General features: G+C 44.4%; 1 long non-coding RNA gene across 3 annotated transcripts in view; it reads right to left on the reverse strand.

Annotated features, from left to right (window-relative positions):
* The window catches only part of LOC111821832 (uncharacterized), a 229,232-nt gene that overhangs the window by 42,508 nt on the left and 169,196 nt on the right, over nt 1-17,528 (reverse strand). Inside the window, exon 4 of one of the 3 annotated variants that reach the window (XR_002825167.1) lies at nt 1,563-2,905. The exons of the other annotated variants lie outside the window; for them this stretch is intronic. This is a non-coding gene — a long non-coding RNA (uncharacterized LOC111821832). Of the gene's footprint in view, nt 1-1,562; nt 2,906-17,528 lie in introns of those variants that run through there. 3 annotated transcript variants of the gene reach the window in all.

Raw genomic sequence — 17,528 nt, forward strand, 5'->3', positions numbered from 1 at the left:
GCCCATGCTGGAGGTTAAGCTGTGGAGGGGGACTGAGATGGGAGTCAGGTGGATGTAAGTGCTTTGGAAAGCATATGCAAGGATTTGCTAATACACTACACTTGGTCAATTGAAAACATTTTCAAATGCCCCTGGGTGCTGGTGAAAGAGCTAAGTATAGGAATAAATTCCACATGTGAGAAAACTCAAACTAGCATCAAACAACAGACTTGAAAATATTTGGAGTAGGCCCTGTCTACAAGGCTTACCAAAAGACAGGCAAAAAAATCCCCAGTTGACCTTAGATCAACTTCAAGACTCAGACACCTTGGTCAATTATGTGTTCATTATAGAGATGTTTTAGATTTGGTCCATTTATTCATGAATACTCAGTGGTAAGCGCCAGTCTACCGTCTGAAAGGTTGGCAGTTCAAACTCACGCAGAGGCACTTCAGAAGGAGGGCCTGGCTATCTGCTCCCAAAAGGGCACAGACTTAAAAACCTTGTGGAGTAGTTCTACTCTGTACACATGGGGTCACCATGAGTCAGAATTGACTTGATGGCAACTAACAACAACATCGACTGTTCCTTGCTATGTGTCCATTATTCAAAAAAGGTGCCAAAGCATTTTGCCATGCAAACAGGCTGCACAGCTATGGGGAAAGTTGGTGTTGAACTTGTGTGAGAAGGGATTGGGATCTCCAATGTCATTATAAACTAAGGACATAGGCCAGTTCTCACTCACATGCTGAGATGGAAAGGGCCCTGATGTCAGGAGACACACCTCAGGGCTAGAGTGTGTGGCTGCAGCCAGAGAGAGAACCAGAGTCACAAAAGTGGGTCAGTCCCTGATTAAGGGAAGACAAGTGCAAAAAAAACACTCATTGCCATTGAGTTGATTCTGACTCACAGAGACCCTGTAGGACAGAGTAGAACTGCACCACAGGGTTTCCAAGGAGCAGCCGGTGGATTCGAACTGCCAACCTTTTGATTAGTAGCCAAGCTCTTAACCAGTGTGCCACCAAGGCTCCAAAACAAGTGCAGCAGAGTAATAATGATGAATTTGCTAATATTTACTGAGTGCTTAGTACTTTTAACTTGCCTAAGGCCCCACAGCTGGGAAGTGGCAGATTTAAGATTTATACCCAGTGTCTTAGGCTGGATTCTCTAGAGAAGCAAAGCCAGTAAAGCATATAAATATATACAGAGAGATTTATACCATGGAAATGGCTCACGAGGTTATAGAGTCTGAAAAGTGCCAAGTCCACGGGTCAGGCTGGAGGCTTCTCATGACTCATGTAGCTGCAGAGGCTGGTGAAGTCAAGATCAGCAGGTCGGACAGCAGGCCTCTGGCTCACAGGCTGTGGAGGTTGATGAATCCGAAGATCAGCAGGCAAGACAGCAAGTAAACTACTAGCATAAGTCCCAGGAACCGGAGGTCAGATGAACAGGAGCCAGCAGCAGGATCCAGAGTGAGCAAAACCTTACGAGCTTTGCCAGAAAGTCCACCTATGTTGGATGCAGGCCACACCCCCAGGGAAACTCCCTTTCAACTGATTGGCTGCTCATAACAGATCTCATCATGGACGCGATTGCATTATATCAGATCTCATTATGGAGGGGATTACATCATTATACTGCCAAGCTACATCATAACTGCCAAATCACTGAGAATCATGACCCAGCCAGGTTGACTCACAACCTTACCATCACACCCAGAGTCCCTGATCCAGAGCTCTGGCTCTTAACTATCACTCCACTAGCTGGGCCAGTGGGGATCCTGGGTTTCCTTGGCTAGTGTAAGAACTCTTGACACAACTTTGCATTTAGACTACTGGAACTGAGTGGGCCATTGTCAGGGCCATTGTGTACAGGTGTGCAGGTGTGCATTGTCAACTCTAAGGATGCCGTTCACAGACTGCCACTCCCACCCCAAAACTGTGCAGTGGGCGAACTGCCAACTGTCCTTTATGGCTCTGCCACTTATAGTCTTCTACTATTAGAAGTGAGATACCTGGACTAAAGAGAGGCAAAGGACTTTGTCTCCAAGTCCATTGGCTAGGGAGAAAAGTCAGGATTGGCCTGGAAAGACATCTCTACCCTCTGGCCATTTCACTGCAACAAATTCTGCCCAGTGTCCTGTGCTATGGGCTCCTCTCACAGCTGATAAATACATCAAATGTATACACAGGATTCTGGGAAGGAACAAAAAACATCTGGTCTACCCATATCTTTCCTGGAGAAGCCAAGGAATGGGGTTGTCTTCAGTGTGGATGAGGCTCCTGAACTGCCTGCTGCCCAGGAAGCAGACGAAAGGAGAAAATATTCTGAAACAAGTGACATTCTAGAGGCAATTCATTCATGCTGCAGGAAGACCGGAAATGCTGCCTTAGGAAAATGAAATCCATGCGTGTTTGGGTTTGTGTCTCACCGAGGAGCTGGAGACCCTATTCTGCAGGCAGGGCCTGACTGTGAGCAGCTAGGAGGCTGTGTGCTCCCATCCCAGGACCTGCATAAGGGCCAGAGGAAGTTTCCTCAGCGGCTGAGGCGGCATTGTGGAGGGGCCTTCGGGTCTTATCTGCAGATGGCGAGCGGAACCAGGGACTAAAGCCTCCAAGGCCTGGATCCTCCGGCAGCTTGTGGGTCGGCCCTGCTGTCTGTCCTGAGGGAGGCAATGATTCTCTAGGGCCCTTCAGAAACTTGCAAAGAAGGCCCGGCGCCGCTGGTTGGCTCTTCACCGATTCTCACTTCCCAGCTGTCCTCACAGCTGGTTTACAGACCTGAGAAGAAGCTGTTGTGCACAGCTGTTTTAGGCAGCAGCGGCAAATCAGGAATGAAGAGAGGCTTGGTCAGCCCCAGGTCTGCCACCAGCTGTCGGGATAGCTTGGACTGGTTCTTTTACCGCTTGGGGCCTCAGTTTTGTCATCTGTAAAATGGGGGAGGGGAAAGGAAGATGAGACTAAAGTATCTTTTCCCTTCCAGCTAAATCCCAGTATTCTATGAAACTCAGAGAGTGCTTTGAGAACGCTGCTGAATTTCTGTCCATAGCAAATCCATTTTCACTATTATCAATTTTTACAGAAGCCAGTCTTCTAGAATAACGCCAAGCCAAACATTGGTGAAGTCGATAAGTAGACCTTCTAGACAATTCGAGAAAAAACAAACAAAAAGGAGTGACAGACGGAGGGCCCAGGCTACAGTGTGAGGTTTTAGGTCTATTAGAAACAGAATTATCATCTCTTGTCTCAAACCCAACCCCAAACACCAAATTCAATTTGTACTTACTTTCTAACAGTTATATGGGCACAGCCCAGCACGGAGAGAAAGCACTAGAAAAGAGTCCGGAACCCTGGTTGGAGCCCGGCTCTGTCACCGTAGTGGACACACTAGTCCATGTCCCGGCCCTCCCCTCCTCAGACAAGCTGCTCCACAGTCCTGGCGGGCTGGGTAGGGACTTTAGGAGCAGATGGGGACTTCCCAGGGAGCTGGAGAAACTTGAACTTCGGAGCCTCACACTTGTATGGGTCCCGGTAAGCTGAAGAGTTCTAGGTGAAAAGCGTCTCATAAATTCCCTAAGGAGATCTTAGAAGAAAGGGCCCTACATCTTCAAGACGCCAGTAACTTATTGTGGTTTCTCATCTTAAATATTCACTTTTGTACCTAATTCTGGTATTAGTCATTTTATATTCATGGTTTTATGTCAATTCTTAAAGTAGGTTCCCTAAATTGTATAAGCTTCAGTCCTCACAAAAAACTCAATGTGGCCCTGATTGTTTATCTATCTACCCTGGTAACCACAGCTAACGGGACCAGGGAGGGATGGGCCAGTCAGATCCTCACTTCCGGGAAGTTGTGACTGGAGCACAGCCGGTGGCGTGCGGAGCCACCAGCATCCCTGTCAGACACCAACTGGGAGAACATGCAGGGCCCAGGGTCGGCATAAGTGAGACTGCTGAAAAAGGAAAACCGAACAGATGAGCAGAGACAGGAAAACGTGAGAGACCAAGGAGCGAGAGAGAGACGTCCATTTCTAAAAGTTTGAAGACCCTGGTTCCAGTCCCTTCTGGAGCCCTTTGGCACTTCCTGCCCTGAAGCCTTAACCTTAACCCTAACCTTGTCAGAGTGAGTTTGCAACCAAACAAACAAAAAACCCGTTGCCATCGAGTCGATTATGACTCTTAGTGACCCTATAGGACAGAGTAGAACTGCCCAATAGGGTTTCCAAGGAGTGGCTGGTGGATTTGAATTGCCAACCTTTATGGTTAGCAGCCAAGCTCTTAACCACTGCTCCACCAGGGATTGCAAGCAAGCAGTCCCTAACAACCCTTATCTCACTGTGACTTTGTGTAAGTGACCCTATCTCTTGATGCTTCGATTTCCTTATCTGAAAATGTAGCAGTCAACATATGTATTTCTAAGTTTCTTTTCTAGACCCTGATTATATGAAAACCTTCTCTAAATCAAAGTAGGATTAAGCCACAGTGGACCCCTTTACTCCCCCAATTAACCAGATCCAGCTGTCACCAAACCGCGTCAATCAATGTGAACACCCCAATAGCAGTTGTCTTAGCAAAGACTTCTGTCCCTACCAAAAACCAGGGGTACAGAATGAAAACACAGACCTCAGATGATCAGGGTGCAAATTCAATAAATCAGCACTCAGTTCTGCCAAAAAATGAGGCAGGGAGCTGGCCCAGGCAGAGCGCGCCCACACCCACACAGATCCTGTCTCTCCCTGCGCGTCACAGCGGCCACTTCATCTATTTATAGCTGCAGTGTGCCTGTCGGGAGAAGATGCCGAGGCTCCAACAGTGCCCTGGTTCAGAGCTTCTCCTTCCATCCCACCTTCCGGTGGCCCTGACCCCTGGACGTAAGGAGAATGTTAGTGATTATGTGGAATTCATTTGGAGTTTCCACGGCAGGGACCCTCAGACAATCTTTGTCTGTGTCTAATGCATGTGGCCTGCCACCTGTGCTGTTGTCTGCCACAAAGGGACGCTGGATGGGTGGCCAAGGTAGTGTCTCTTCGTAGCCACTGAGCTACAAGGGAAAAGTGAATAAACTCCAGCTGAAAGGAATTAGATTAGACAACAAATCCTTCTTTAGGATGGGAGGGCAGCGGTGTGTATTAAAAGGGACAATGTGTTAGCTAAATCTCAAGGTATTTTCAGAAAGAGCAGACAGCTTCTTTGTGGGTATGGTTGGAAACGCATTCCTGCTTAGAGGCCCAGGAATTGATTTAATGAAATTTCAGTGTCCCTTCCAGGCCTTAACTGATGGCCGGGTCTCTCTCAGAGGGCCCCCCTGCCTCACTGCACTAAATCCCTGTCAACTGCATCAAGGTACTGTCCACTGTAGGTGGTGCAAATGGTTAAGCACTAGACTACTAACCAAGAGGTTGGTGGTTCAAACCCACCCAGAGGTGCCTTAAAAGTAAGTCCTGGCAATCTGCTTCTGAAAGGTCGAAGTCTTGGAAACCCTGTGGAGCAGTTCTACTCTGCACATTTGGGGTTGCCATGAGTCAGAATCGACTCAATAGAACTCACAACAACTCTTATAATTACCTGAAGAGGTCCATCCTTTAGGATCTATGACTTTACTCTTTCTAATCAAGCCCTACTACCAACCCTCTGCACTACCGCTATCCACTCTCCCTTAGGAGAGGAGGCCTAACAAGAGTCTGGATACTATAAACAAGTGGAGAAGTCTCTTCCAGTTGCTGTCCAGTTGATTCTGACTTACAGCGACCCTATAGGACAGAGTAGAACTGACCCCTAGGGTTCCCAAGGAGCGGCTGGTAGATTCGAACTGCCCTCAGATGAACAACAAAGTCTTCCAGGGAAGCGGTTCCTCCTGCTTGATCTCCCAGCCACAGGAAGTAGGAAAGTACTGATTGGTAGATCCCGGTGACTAATCAATGAACATCGGGTCTCTGGATCCTGAGGAAACTTAGCTGTGACACTCAATCCCATGATGCTCCTGGCTCCACTCACAAAGCATCAGCTTATCCCATTAGTCTCTTGTGGGATGTCTGAATTTTAAAGAGCTTTTTGGGAGAGAGGAGGACATGGGACAAAGTTATGGTACCCTTCATCTCCACTGGAGGAGCATTTAACAATAAGACTGTAGGCATTCTCAGAAGATACCAGTTGCCATCAAGCCGACTCTGACTCATGGCGACCCATGTGTGTCAGGGAAGAACTGTGCTCCGTAGGGTTTTTAATGGCTAATTTTTTGGATGTTGATTGCCAGGCCTTTCTTCCAAGGTGCGTCTGGGTGGACTCGAGCCTCTAACATCTGGTTAGGAGCCAAGTGCATTAATCATTTGTATGACTCAGGGCTCCTCTCAGAAGATACTGCGTCTTTATCCAGTATATGTTCATCAGCTGTTTGTAGCTGCAAAATGCCTTTAGCCACTCACTTTCTCTGCATCCCCACAGTCATTTTCCTCATCCAGGGGAGGGGAACCAAATGGTACCAACGTTTCTTCGTGTTGTTTTGTACTTTGTATACATTATCTTGTACGAGTATTCCCCAGATTTCTGCAGCAGCCTTCTAAATGATCTGTCAGCTTCACACACCACCCTCTACATCCATACTCCACATTGATGCCAGATTGTCTTTCTAAAGCATGGTCTCTGTTTGAAAATGTTGGCAGCTCCTCATTGCGCTGTGGGTAAAATTGAAAAGGTGTAGCTCTCTACTGCTTGTTCTGGCCTCCCCTTCTAGCATTTCTCCAACCATCCCCTACAGAGATCCCATAGAAGAGCTTTGCCGCACACTCTGGACTCAGAATGTGTTCTCGTGCCTCGTGGGCTTTGCCTGCACTAGACCACTTGCTTAAACTTTCTCCCTACCCTACTCATGTGGGAAACTCCTTGTTTAGCAAGACTCGGCTCAAATATCACTTTCTCTATACCTTTCTCTAACTTTCCCAGTAGAATTAACTGGGCCTTCACCTAGTCTTACAATACTTTAGATAAAAGTCCCTTATGGAATAGCTTATATTTTATTATAGATTTGTGATGTGTTACTCAGGGTAGGCCAACTGCTATGACAAACAACTCAAACATTTCCATGACTTGACACAGCAAAGCTTCATTTCTTGCTCATGCAACAGTCCAAGAATTGAGAGTTCCTCCTGGAGGCTCTTCTCCAAGTGGTGACTCAGGGATCCAGGCTTCTTCTATTTTGTGTCTCTGTTACATAGATATTACTTGGAGTCCTTCACTTCCAGCCACATAGAATGAGAAAAAAGAGCATGGAGGATAGAGTGGAAGGATTTTTAGGGGCCAGGCCCAGCGAATCTGCAACTACCATCCCGGGATAATGGGACTTCAATCATATCTACTAACTGTACTTCCCGCAGTACTCTCAACCTACGACACACTGGTTTGTTGTTGTTGTTGTTAGGTGCTGTCAAGTCGGTTCCGACTCATAGCGACCCTATGCACCACAGAACAAAACACTGCCTGGTCCTGCGCCACGCTCACAATCATTGTTATGCCTGAGCCCATTGTTGCAGCCACTGTGTCAATCCATCTCGTTGAGGGTCTTCCTCTTTTTCACTGACGCTCTTCTTTACCAAGCATGATGTCCTTCTCCAGGGACTGATTCCTCCTGACAACACGTCCAAAGTATGTAAGACGGTCTCGCCATCATTCTTTCTAAGAAGCATTCTGGCTGTACTTCTTCCAAGACAGATTTGTTTGTTCTTTTGGCAGTCCGTGGTATATTCAATATTCTTTGCCAACATCACAATTCAAAGGCGTCAATTCTTCTTCGGTCTTCCTTATTCATTGTCCAGCTTTTGCATGCATAGGATGCGATTAAAAATACCATGGCTTGGGTCAGGCACACCTTAGTCTTCAAGGTAACGTCTTTGCTCTTCAACACTTTAGAGGTCTTTTGCAGCAGATTTGCCCGATGCAATGTGTCTTTTGATTTCCTGACTGCTGCTTCCGAGGGCGTTGATTGTTGATCCAAGCAAGATGAAAGCCTTGACAACGTCAATCTTTTCTCCGTTTATCATGATGTTGCTTATTGGTCTAGTTGTGAGGGTTTTGTTTTCTTTATGTTGAGGTGCACTCCATACTGAAGGCTGTGGTCTTTGATCTTCACCAGTAAGTGCTTCAAGTCTTCTTCACTTTCAGCAAGCAAGGTTGTGTCATCTGCATATTGCAGGTTGTTAATGAGTCTTCCTCCGGTCCTGATGCCCCTTTCTTCTTCATATAGTCCAGCTTCTCAGATTATTTGCTCAGCATACAGATTGAATAGGTATAGTAAAATGATACAACCCCGACGTACACTTTTCCTGACTTTAAACACTGGTTTGGGACCTAGAAATATCTACAATAGGAAAAGACCAGATATCCATTTTCCCGTCAATGGTAACTCCATCGGCTTTGTCCATTTAAATAGAACCCCTTGTCTGAGGGAGGCCATTGTTGGGTCTTGGGTACAAGCAGAATGTTTATATTGTGTGCCCCCTGGTATAAGACAAGTGGCAGGTGTCCACAGCTTCCATTTTTGTCACTTAATACTCAATTACTCATCACAGTGGCAATCTGGGAAATTGAGTTAATAGAGAACTTGAAAATGTAAATACAGGCCTATTGTATTTACTGTTAAACGTATGAAATGCGTCCCTCTGTCAGAACTTCTAAAACTCTAAGAGATTTTTGGTCATCTCCTTCATCTCTGTAGCATACTAGTTGAAAGATAATCCTCTCTATTGCACCTATTGATAATTTAAAAAAAAAAAAAAAAAAGGCCAAGTTTTTCTCCTTTTCCGTATCAGCCACAGGATTATTTAAAGAATACAGTTCTTAGGAGCAAAAAAATAAGCTCCCAGCTGGTAAGTAGGACATTTAACATTGTCTCCTAGACCAAGGTCACAAAAGGAGATAGATAGGCACTTTCTATTTTTGACCAGTTTTGAAAGAATGACAAATCCCTTTCCAATACAAAATTAAACTACAAACTTTCTTGGGACACAGGGACAGATACATCGCTAAAAGGGGAAAATTCTTTTAAAATATTTGACATTTAGAGTTTAGTTAATCTAAGGAATAATTAAAGCTTTGATTTCCAAAGCTCTTCTAGTTCTCATAAGCCCTGGTTACAGCTCATTGCCGTCCAGTCGCTTCTGACTCATAGCGACCCTACAGGACAGAGTAGAACTACCCGATAGGGTTTCCAAGGAGAGGCTGGTGGATTCGATCTGCCAACATTTTGGTTAGCAGCTGCAGCTCTTAACTGCTGAGCCAGCAGGGTTCCTAATGACAGCCCATAGTACTGATAAAGGAAACTGAGGCAGAGAAAGGTTAAGGGATTTGGAGATGGTCACACTAAAAATTATAGGTTTCTCTGGTAATTGCTCCTGTCTCCCAGCCAAGGGCACATTCGATGAGCAGGTGCACAAACCAAGATCATTGGCACAATTTAACATCAACAAGAAGGAGGTCTGGTGGCAGTGGTTAAAGTGCTCAGCTGCAAACCTAAATGTCTGTGGTTCAAACCCACCAGCCACTGTGGGGGAAAGATGTGGCAGTCTGCTTCCATAACGATTATAGCCTTGGAAATCCCATGAGGCAGTTCTACTCTGTTCTATAGGGTTTCTATGAGTTGGAATCAACTCAATGGCAATGAGTTTGGATTTTTTTTTTTTTTTTTTTTTTTGGTTTAGAAGATCAAAATCTTCAGAAATACTTAAAAACTCATTCTCTCTGACAAAAAGCAACTTGCGGGGTGTCTTCCAAGTAGAGTAATAGACAGGCTCATCCAAATACTGGCACATCATTGCCAAAGGGAAATTGTTGCTCTGATCATATGCTGAACCACATCCACCATCTCACCTTCTACTTGGATGGCAGAGTTGCTTACCTACCCTGGCCATCTTTTAAACTTTTGTATGCTTTTTGTGTTGTGACATTTAATTGTAAGCTTTGTAAAGCTTCTTCTTCAAGTGTCGTGCTTTAGGGCATTTCTTTTAAGCAAACATACCATCCCAAAGTCTAGAGTTGGATTCGGGGAGGAGGGAATATATATTTGTCATTGCTGTAGTCATCACCACACTGTATTGCAATTGTTGGTTTATTCGTTTTGCCTCCCCTAACTGGACTGTGAGGCAAGGGACTGTATTTCCCATCTCTGTATCCACAGGTCTTTACACATAATTGATGTTTGATAAATGTTTATTGAATGAATGACTGAACAGAAAGAAAATCCCAATAAAAGGCAGCTCCCTCTTCCTATCTTCTGAAATGTGTCCAGTGAATAATAAAATAAGGCCAATGCCTCCACCTGAGCTCTGGAGTCTCTTCTTTTCCACCCCTCAGGAATATTGCAATTACTCCTTTCCTCTCTTACATGCGCAACCTGGCATTCAACTTCCCATTGGCATTCAACCATGTTCAAGACTTCTGTCTAAGTAGAAAAACTTTTTTAAATGTCCAGCTTCAATTCCATCTCCCTCTTCTTACAGCCAAATTTTCCAAAAAGTTTTCTGTCTCTGTCTCCTTTTCCTCACCTCCCACTCCTTCCCAATTGCCTTCTCCTTCTAGCTCTCCACTGATACACCTTTCAACTAAGCTTATTCAGTGATCTTCATATCACTAAATCCAATAGACCTTTTTTAGCCCTAGCTTTACCTAATCCCTAAGCAAGGTTTGGCTCTTAGTCATCAAGTGCTGCTATAACAGAAATACCACAAGTGGATGGCTTTAACAAAGAGAAATTTATTCTCTCACAGTTTAGGAGGCTAGAAGTCCAAATTCAGGGTGCCAGCTCCAGAAGAAGGCTTTATCTCTCTGTCGACTCTGGGGGAAGGTCCTTGTCATCAATCTTCCCCGGTCAAGGAGAACCTCAACGCAGGGACCCCAGGTCCAAAGGATGCGCTATTCTCTATGTCTCTCTGCTTTCTTCTTTTATATCTCAAAAGAGATTGGCTTAAAACGCAACCTAATCTTGTAGATTGAGTCCTGCCTCATTAACATAACTGCCTCTAATCCCACCTCATTAACATCATAAAGGTAGGGTTTACAACACATAAGAAAATCGTATCAGATGACAAAATGGTGGACAATCACACAATACTGGAACTCATGGCCTAGCCAAGTTGACACACAGTTTTGGGGACACAATTCAATCCATAACAGGCTCAGAAGACAATTTCTGCTTTCTCTTGAAATATCATCTTCCTTGGCTTTCATCATACAACACTTGCTTGGCTCTTCCTTCTTCTCTGGCTGCCTCTTTTTTGTCTTTTATGCCCACTCATCTTTCAGTCCAGGCCATAAATATTTATGTTACTCAAGGCTCCATCCTAGACCCTCTTCTCTCTCAGTACTCTCTCCCTATCTCATCCTTGCTCATGGCTTCAATAACCACTGATTCACAAATCAACTTCAATTTTTCTCTCTCCAGATAACACTTTCCTCTGAGTTCCAGACCTGTACTATATGTCCACCTCTGCTTACGGATGCCTCAAACTTACTAGGTCTAAGACTAAATCTTCTCTCTCTCTCCCAGCCCTAATCTTCTTCCAGCATTCTCTCTATCACTGCCATTGATCCAGTTGTGCAATTCAAGAGACCTGGAGTCATTCTTAATACCTCCCTCTCCCTCTCCCTCCACATTTCACCCATTACCAAAATCCGGTCCATTTTATCTCCCAGTTACCTCCCAAATATGCCACTTCTCTTCTTCTATACTCCCACATCCTTAATCCAAACCACCATCACCCCTGACTGGGCTATTTCCACAGTGTTTAACTGGTCTCCCTGCATCTACTCTTGCCATTTTCCATCTATCCTCCACATGCACCCAAAGAGATATTTTCAAAACATTAATATGATTATGGCTCCCACTACCTCTTCTCCCACCTCATCCAAATCCTTCAATGGCTTCTCAATGCTCTTAGGAAAAAGACCAAATCCTTATTATCAATAAACAATCCTTGTGCTCTCTAGCTTATACCTACTCTACAGCCTCATTTCACACCGTGATCCCTGATGCCCTCTGAATTCCAACTGCCTTGGTATTCCTTCAGCTCCTTGACCATCCCAAGCTCCATCTCACCACTGGGAAAACTCCGACACCACAAATTATTCATTTTCTTCTGTTAAGTACTGTCACAGCACCATATACTCCTCTTTCATAGGGCTTATCGGAGTGGTAATATTATATTTAGTTATGTGTTCATCTGATTGATATATGTGTTTTCCACAAGACTATAAGCTGGATAAGGATGAGATCATGTTTATTTTTGCTCATCAGTGTATCTGTAGCACCAATCACAGTGCCTGGCACATAGTAAAAATGTGTCCAGTGAATAATAAAATAAATATTCCAGTTAGTTAATTAATCAATAAATTATGATGTCTTGGGTTCCTTCTGGCTTTAATATTAAATTATATGCACTAATCCTATTAGATTACCTGTCCTTTAAGGGAATTTTTCCTTCCATTTGGACTAAAATTATTCTGTCCAAGATTCAGAGTATTTCCTTTTATCAAAAGGAATTCAGAATTATTTGGTGAACAAGTCTATGTTCCTTTTTTTTTATGCAAGATAACTGAGGATCCATCCTGGTATCTAGAAAAATGACAGCACATTTGCAAAAATGAGGATGCCAGAAAAGGTAGGTAAGAAACAGGAAGGTACCCTAGAGAGGGCTCTGGGTTAGGCAGGAGGCTGGGCACTAGTACCACCTCTGCCTCTACCAAGCAACTTGACCATGAGGAAACAGCCTCCATCCTGGACTCCAGCTTGTTCATCTGGGAAATGAGAGTGTTGTCTTAAATGGGGAAACTTCCACTTTCAACATGTGATATGATTCATGAGAATGGTCATCCCACTGCCTGCCACCTCCCTATAAAACCAGAATTCTCCCTTTGGAGAGAAGATCTTCTAGAGCCGGGGGCCTTTCCTTCTTCATGGTTAAACATTTCATAATGGGAACGTGCCAAGAAGAATTGCACATCTTAATCATTCTGCCTGACATTCATCCTATCCTGATCAGACCCCAGGAGGGAGAAGACTGTGTCTAATCCACCAATACCCCATTTCTAGAAATGATTTAAGTAAAAATACCAGATGCCATATTCTGGCTGTGCATTGCAGATGGAAGACCTCAGAGACCCATGTCCCAAGTTCTCAACTCACTGGCTGTGAGCTTCTCTAAGTCTCAAGTTTTTAACTTAGAAAATGTATATCTAGCTGGCTTACTTCACAGGGTGGTCATGAGAACCATGTGAAACAGCGTTTGTGAAAATAATTTGAAAAACTTTCAGCTGCAATAAACATGGGTTTTCAGATGCCCCAAAGATGGCTCAAGGAATAAAGATGTATAAAGCTATCATGACACCAGCATGGAAATTGTACTCCAGCAGCCGTTAGATGCCTGCTCCTAGAAGATCAAGACGTAGCTGCTCGATGCCTCCTTGTCCTCCACTGTCCAAGATCACAGGGTTCCAAAAGCCCTAGACTCCTCCAACCGCTCATCTGAGAATCTCAGGATTACTTAGTGAAGAAGTCACTGTTCATTTTGCAGGGTGATAAAGAATTTGAACCCATATGCTTGGGAAAATGATAGCACCACCAACAAGCAAATAGCAATAGTCAATGAATGAAAGTATGTTAGAGATACTCTGATTCAATATACTAAATAGACTGAGAAAAAATGGTATTTACCGAAGCAAATCTATTTGCTGCTCTGGCTAAGTGATAACTTTTTCAGCACTATTAGAAACTCGTTCTTCCAAACCAGCTGAAGCTCACAAATAGAATGGAGGCCTTAACATCATGGAAAATCATGTTCCTGTCGTTTGTCATAGATGGTGGGCGTATTCTATTCACTTAAGGGTCTTAAAACCCAGCAATGGAAGGCAGAATGGATCAGAAAAAGCCAGAGTCTAAATTTCCCGGTGCCTCTTGCAGCCCTCGCTCACACTCATCAATCTAAGCTTCTCGGCAATCAGTTTTCTTCTCTCCCCCTTTCAAATACTTTTCATGATGGCATATAAGGATGTCAAGCTTCAGCACTCTCACATCTCAGGATAAATGATATGTCACCTCAGACTGCAGTCATTGTCCAGATTGGCACAGCAAAGAGCAAAGCAGAAAACTGAGTCAATGATTTGAGGAAGTCAGGAAAAAAAGACACGCTTCTCTGGAGTTCTGCAGTCGGTTCAAGCTGAAGAATGGTAATTAGGGGCTGGGGGAGGGGAGACAGCCCAGGGAGAGGAGCCAGAGGGGGAGCAGGTCGTAAGTACTCCAGTACGGCCATTTCCCTCTGCCTCGCCACCAGAGAAACCTGCAAGACATACAGGCTCAAATGCAACAGATGTGAAATTCCTACCAAAAAAGAGGTAAGTCTGGGGAGGTTAAGAGCAGGGACTCTGGAGTCAGAGGACATGGGTGCAATTCTCACTCTGCCACTCACTCTCCACAAGACCCTGGGCAAGGTGACTCACCTCACTGTGCCTCAATTTATCTGTAGGAACAAAGATAATACTACTATTTAAAAAAAGAAAAAAGTCGATTCTGACCAAGGCAACCCCACATGTGTCAGAGTAGAACCGCTCTCCATATGGTTTTCAGTGTCTGTGATCTTTTGGAAGTGGATTGACAGGCCTTTCTTCAGACGTGCTTCTGGGTGGATGTGAATCACCGATCTTTCTGCTGGTAGCTGAACGCTTAACCGTTTTTGCCACGCAGTGATACTAACGCTAATATCTAACTTATTGGGCTATTGTAAAGGTTTTTAATACTTAGCACAGTGCCTACCACAAAATAAGGGCTCAATCAAAGTCAGCTATTGTTAGCAGAATACACGGGAAAGATCCAAAGCTAAAACTAAGGGCCACAGTATTGAGCAAAAGAAGAATATATTGCTTTGGGGGGATATTGTGTATGTGTAAGTGTACATTGTGTCTATGTGTATGATTTGTTTGTGACTTTCTAGGCAGTGTACCAAGCCAAAAACCTGTTGCCATCGAGTCGATTCCAACTGATAGTAACCCTATAGGGCAGAGTAGAACTGCCCCATAGGGCTTCCAAGGATTGGCTGGTGGATTGAAACCGCTGACCTTTTGGTTAGCAGCTGCAGCTCTTAACCACTATACCACCAGGGCTGTGCACCAGGGCGTGTTAATATTAGCCTGAAAGGCCTTAACCAAGTTGCTTCCTAACTTTCTACCTGTAACACTACCTCCAGAAACAGGGCAACCTGGTAGGCAGAAAGGGCCAGTAATGTAAAATCAGAGTCTTAGGGTGTGCTTTTTCCAAACCCATTCCACACATGATGGAAGCGAGCTGTATTCAAGGTAGCTGTTGTTAGCTGCCATCAGTCCAGCCACCAACTCATGGCAACCCCATGTACAAAGAAATGCCACAACCATTGTGAGCCATAGAGTTTTCATTGGCTGATTTGCTAAAGATTGCCAGATCTTTCTTCCTAGTCCATCTTAATCAGGAAGCTCCATGAAACCTGTTTAGCGTCATAGCAACCCACAAACCTCCACTGACAGATGGGTAGTGGTTGCATACAAGATGCATTGGCTGGGAATCAAACCCATGTCTCGCCATGAAAGGCAAGAATTTTATCAGTGAACTGTCACTGCCCTCTCGAGCCAGGTAGACTCAGGTTAAAGAAGCTAGAAACTGATTAGCTATTCCCTAAGTCCCGTTCCTATGATATGGGCAGGTATACTCCCCCCCCCAACCCCCCGCCTTGCTTCAAGCCACGGTGACCTCTTCTTTGTTTCTCTGTCTCATGCCTTCCAGTGGAGTAAGTTATCCTTTTCTTCCTTTCCTGGGTGGGCAGAATCAGATCTACACTTTTTTCAGGAACTCCCTTCCTTGTAATGGTGCCACCCTACCTCTTTTCAGGAGTCTGCAGACCTCTGTCTGTTTCCTTGATCAACGCACTGAAACTTCATTCAATAACCAAAGTCTCATAAGTTGCTGAGCAAAGAGATCAGAGGATAAACCTGAGCTCGTTTGTAATACAGAGCAAGCTCGGGTTATTAAAGGGCCAAACCAGAAAACAAAACTAAACCCACTGCCGTCTAGTTGATTCCGACTCATAGCAGCTCCACAGGGTTTCCAAGGCTGCAAATCTCTACGGAAGCAGACTGCCACATCTTTCTCCTGTGAAGCCACTGGTCGTTTCAAATCACCGATCTTTTGGTTAGCAGTCGAGTATCATAATCATTGAGCCACCAGGGCTCCCTTATTAAATACCCAGGAAGTCTACAATCTAACGAAAATGTGAAGTAGGAATTATTAATCTTCATCAGAATCATATGGGAAAAAAATATAGCAAGAGGAAAGGTCATGGAAGCTCCATTGACACATCCAAACTCCCTGAGGGACTGAATTGCTGGGCGGAGGGCTATGGGGACCATGGTCTCGGGGAACATCTAACTCAGTTGGCATAACACAGTTTATAAAGACAGTGTTCTACATTCTACCTTGGTGAGTAGCATCTGGGGTCTTAAAAGACTGTGAGCAGCCATCTAAGATACTCTACTGGTCTCACCCCTTCAGGAGCAAGGAAGAATGAAAAGAACAGGATACAAGGAAAAGATTAGTCTAAAGGACTAATGGACCACAGCTACCAAGGCCTCCACCAGACTGAGTCCAGTACAGCTAGATGGTGCCCGGCTACTACCACTGACTGCTCTGACTGGGATCACAACAGAGAGTTCTAGACAGAGCTGGAGAAGGATGTAGAAGAAAATTCTAACACACACACACAAAAAAAAAAACAGACCAGATATACTGGACTGAAAGAGACTGGAGAAACCCTGAGAGTATGGCCCCCAGACACCCTTTTAGCTCAGTGGTGAAGTCACTTCCGAGGTTCACCGTTCAGCCGGAGATTGGACGGCCCCATGAAACAAATGAGGCACAGCAGTCCAGGGACAGGGACTAGAAGGCAGAAGGGGACAGGAAAGCTGGTCATAGGGAACCCAAGCTTGCATAAGGACAGTGTTGACATGAGTAGGGTTGTTAACCATTGTCATAGGGCAAGACATGTACTAACTGTTTAATGAGAAACTATTTTTTTCTGTAAACCTTCATCTAAAGTGAGAATAGCAGCACAACTGGAAGAACGTAATCGATGTCACTGAGCTGTGCAAGTAGAAATTTTTGAAATGCTGTATCTTTGGCTATGTATATTTCCACCAAAAAAAAAAAAGGTTGAGAAGGGAGAGGGTTGACATCTCGTGGGGTGTTAACCTGTGTCATAAAACAATATGTGTACTAACTGTGTAATGAGAAAATATTTGTTCTGTAAACCTTCACCTAAAGTGCAATAAAATATATATATAATAAAAAAAAATACATAGCAAGAAAGCCAATGTAAAGAAGGCACCTACTTCCTAATAACATTGTAATCACAAAGCTACAGTGTCTTATAGGATCCCCCATTTATCACTATCCATCTCTAAGGAATGATGAAATCTAAGCTTGAAGGCTAACAGCTGTATCAGAAATAAGTTGCATCTTCCACCTCAGGAGCACAACTTCCATTTTCC

The sequence above is a fragment of the Trichechus manatus genome, unplaced genomic scaffold (genome assembly GCF_000243295.1).
Source record: "Trichechus manatus latirostris isolate Lorelei unplaced genomic scaffold, TriManLat1.0 scaffold00109, whole genome shotgun sequence".
NCBI lineage: Eukaryota > Metazoa > Chordata > Mammalia > Sirenia > Trichechidae > Trichechus > Trichechus manatus.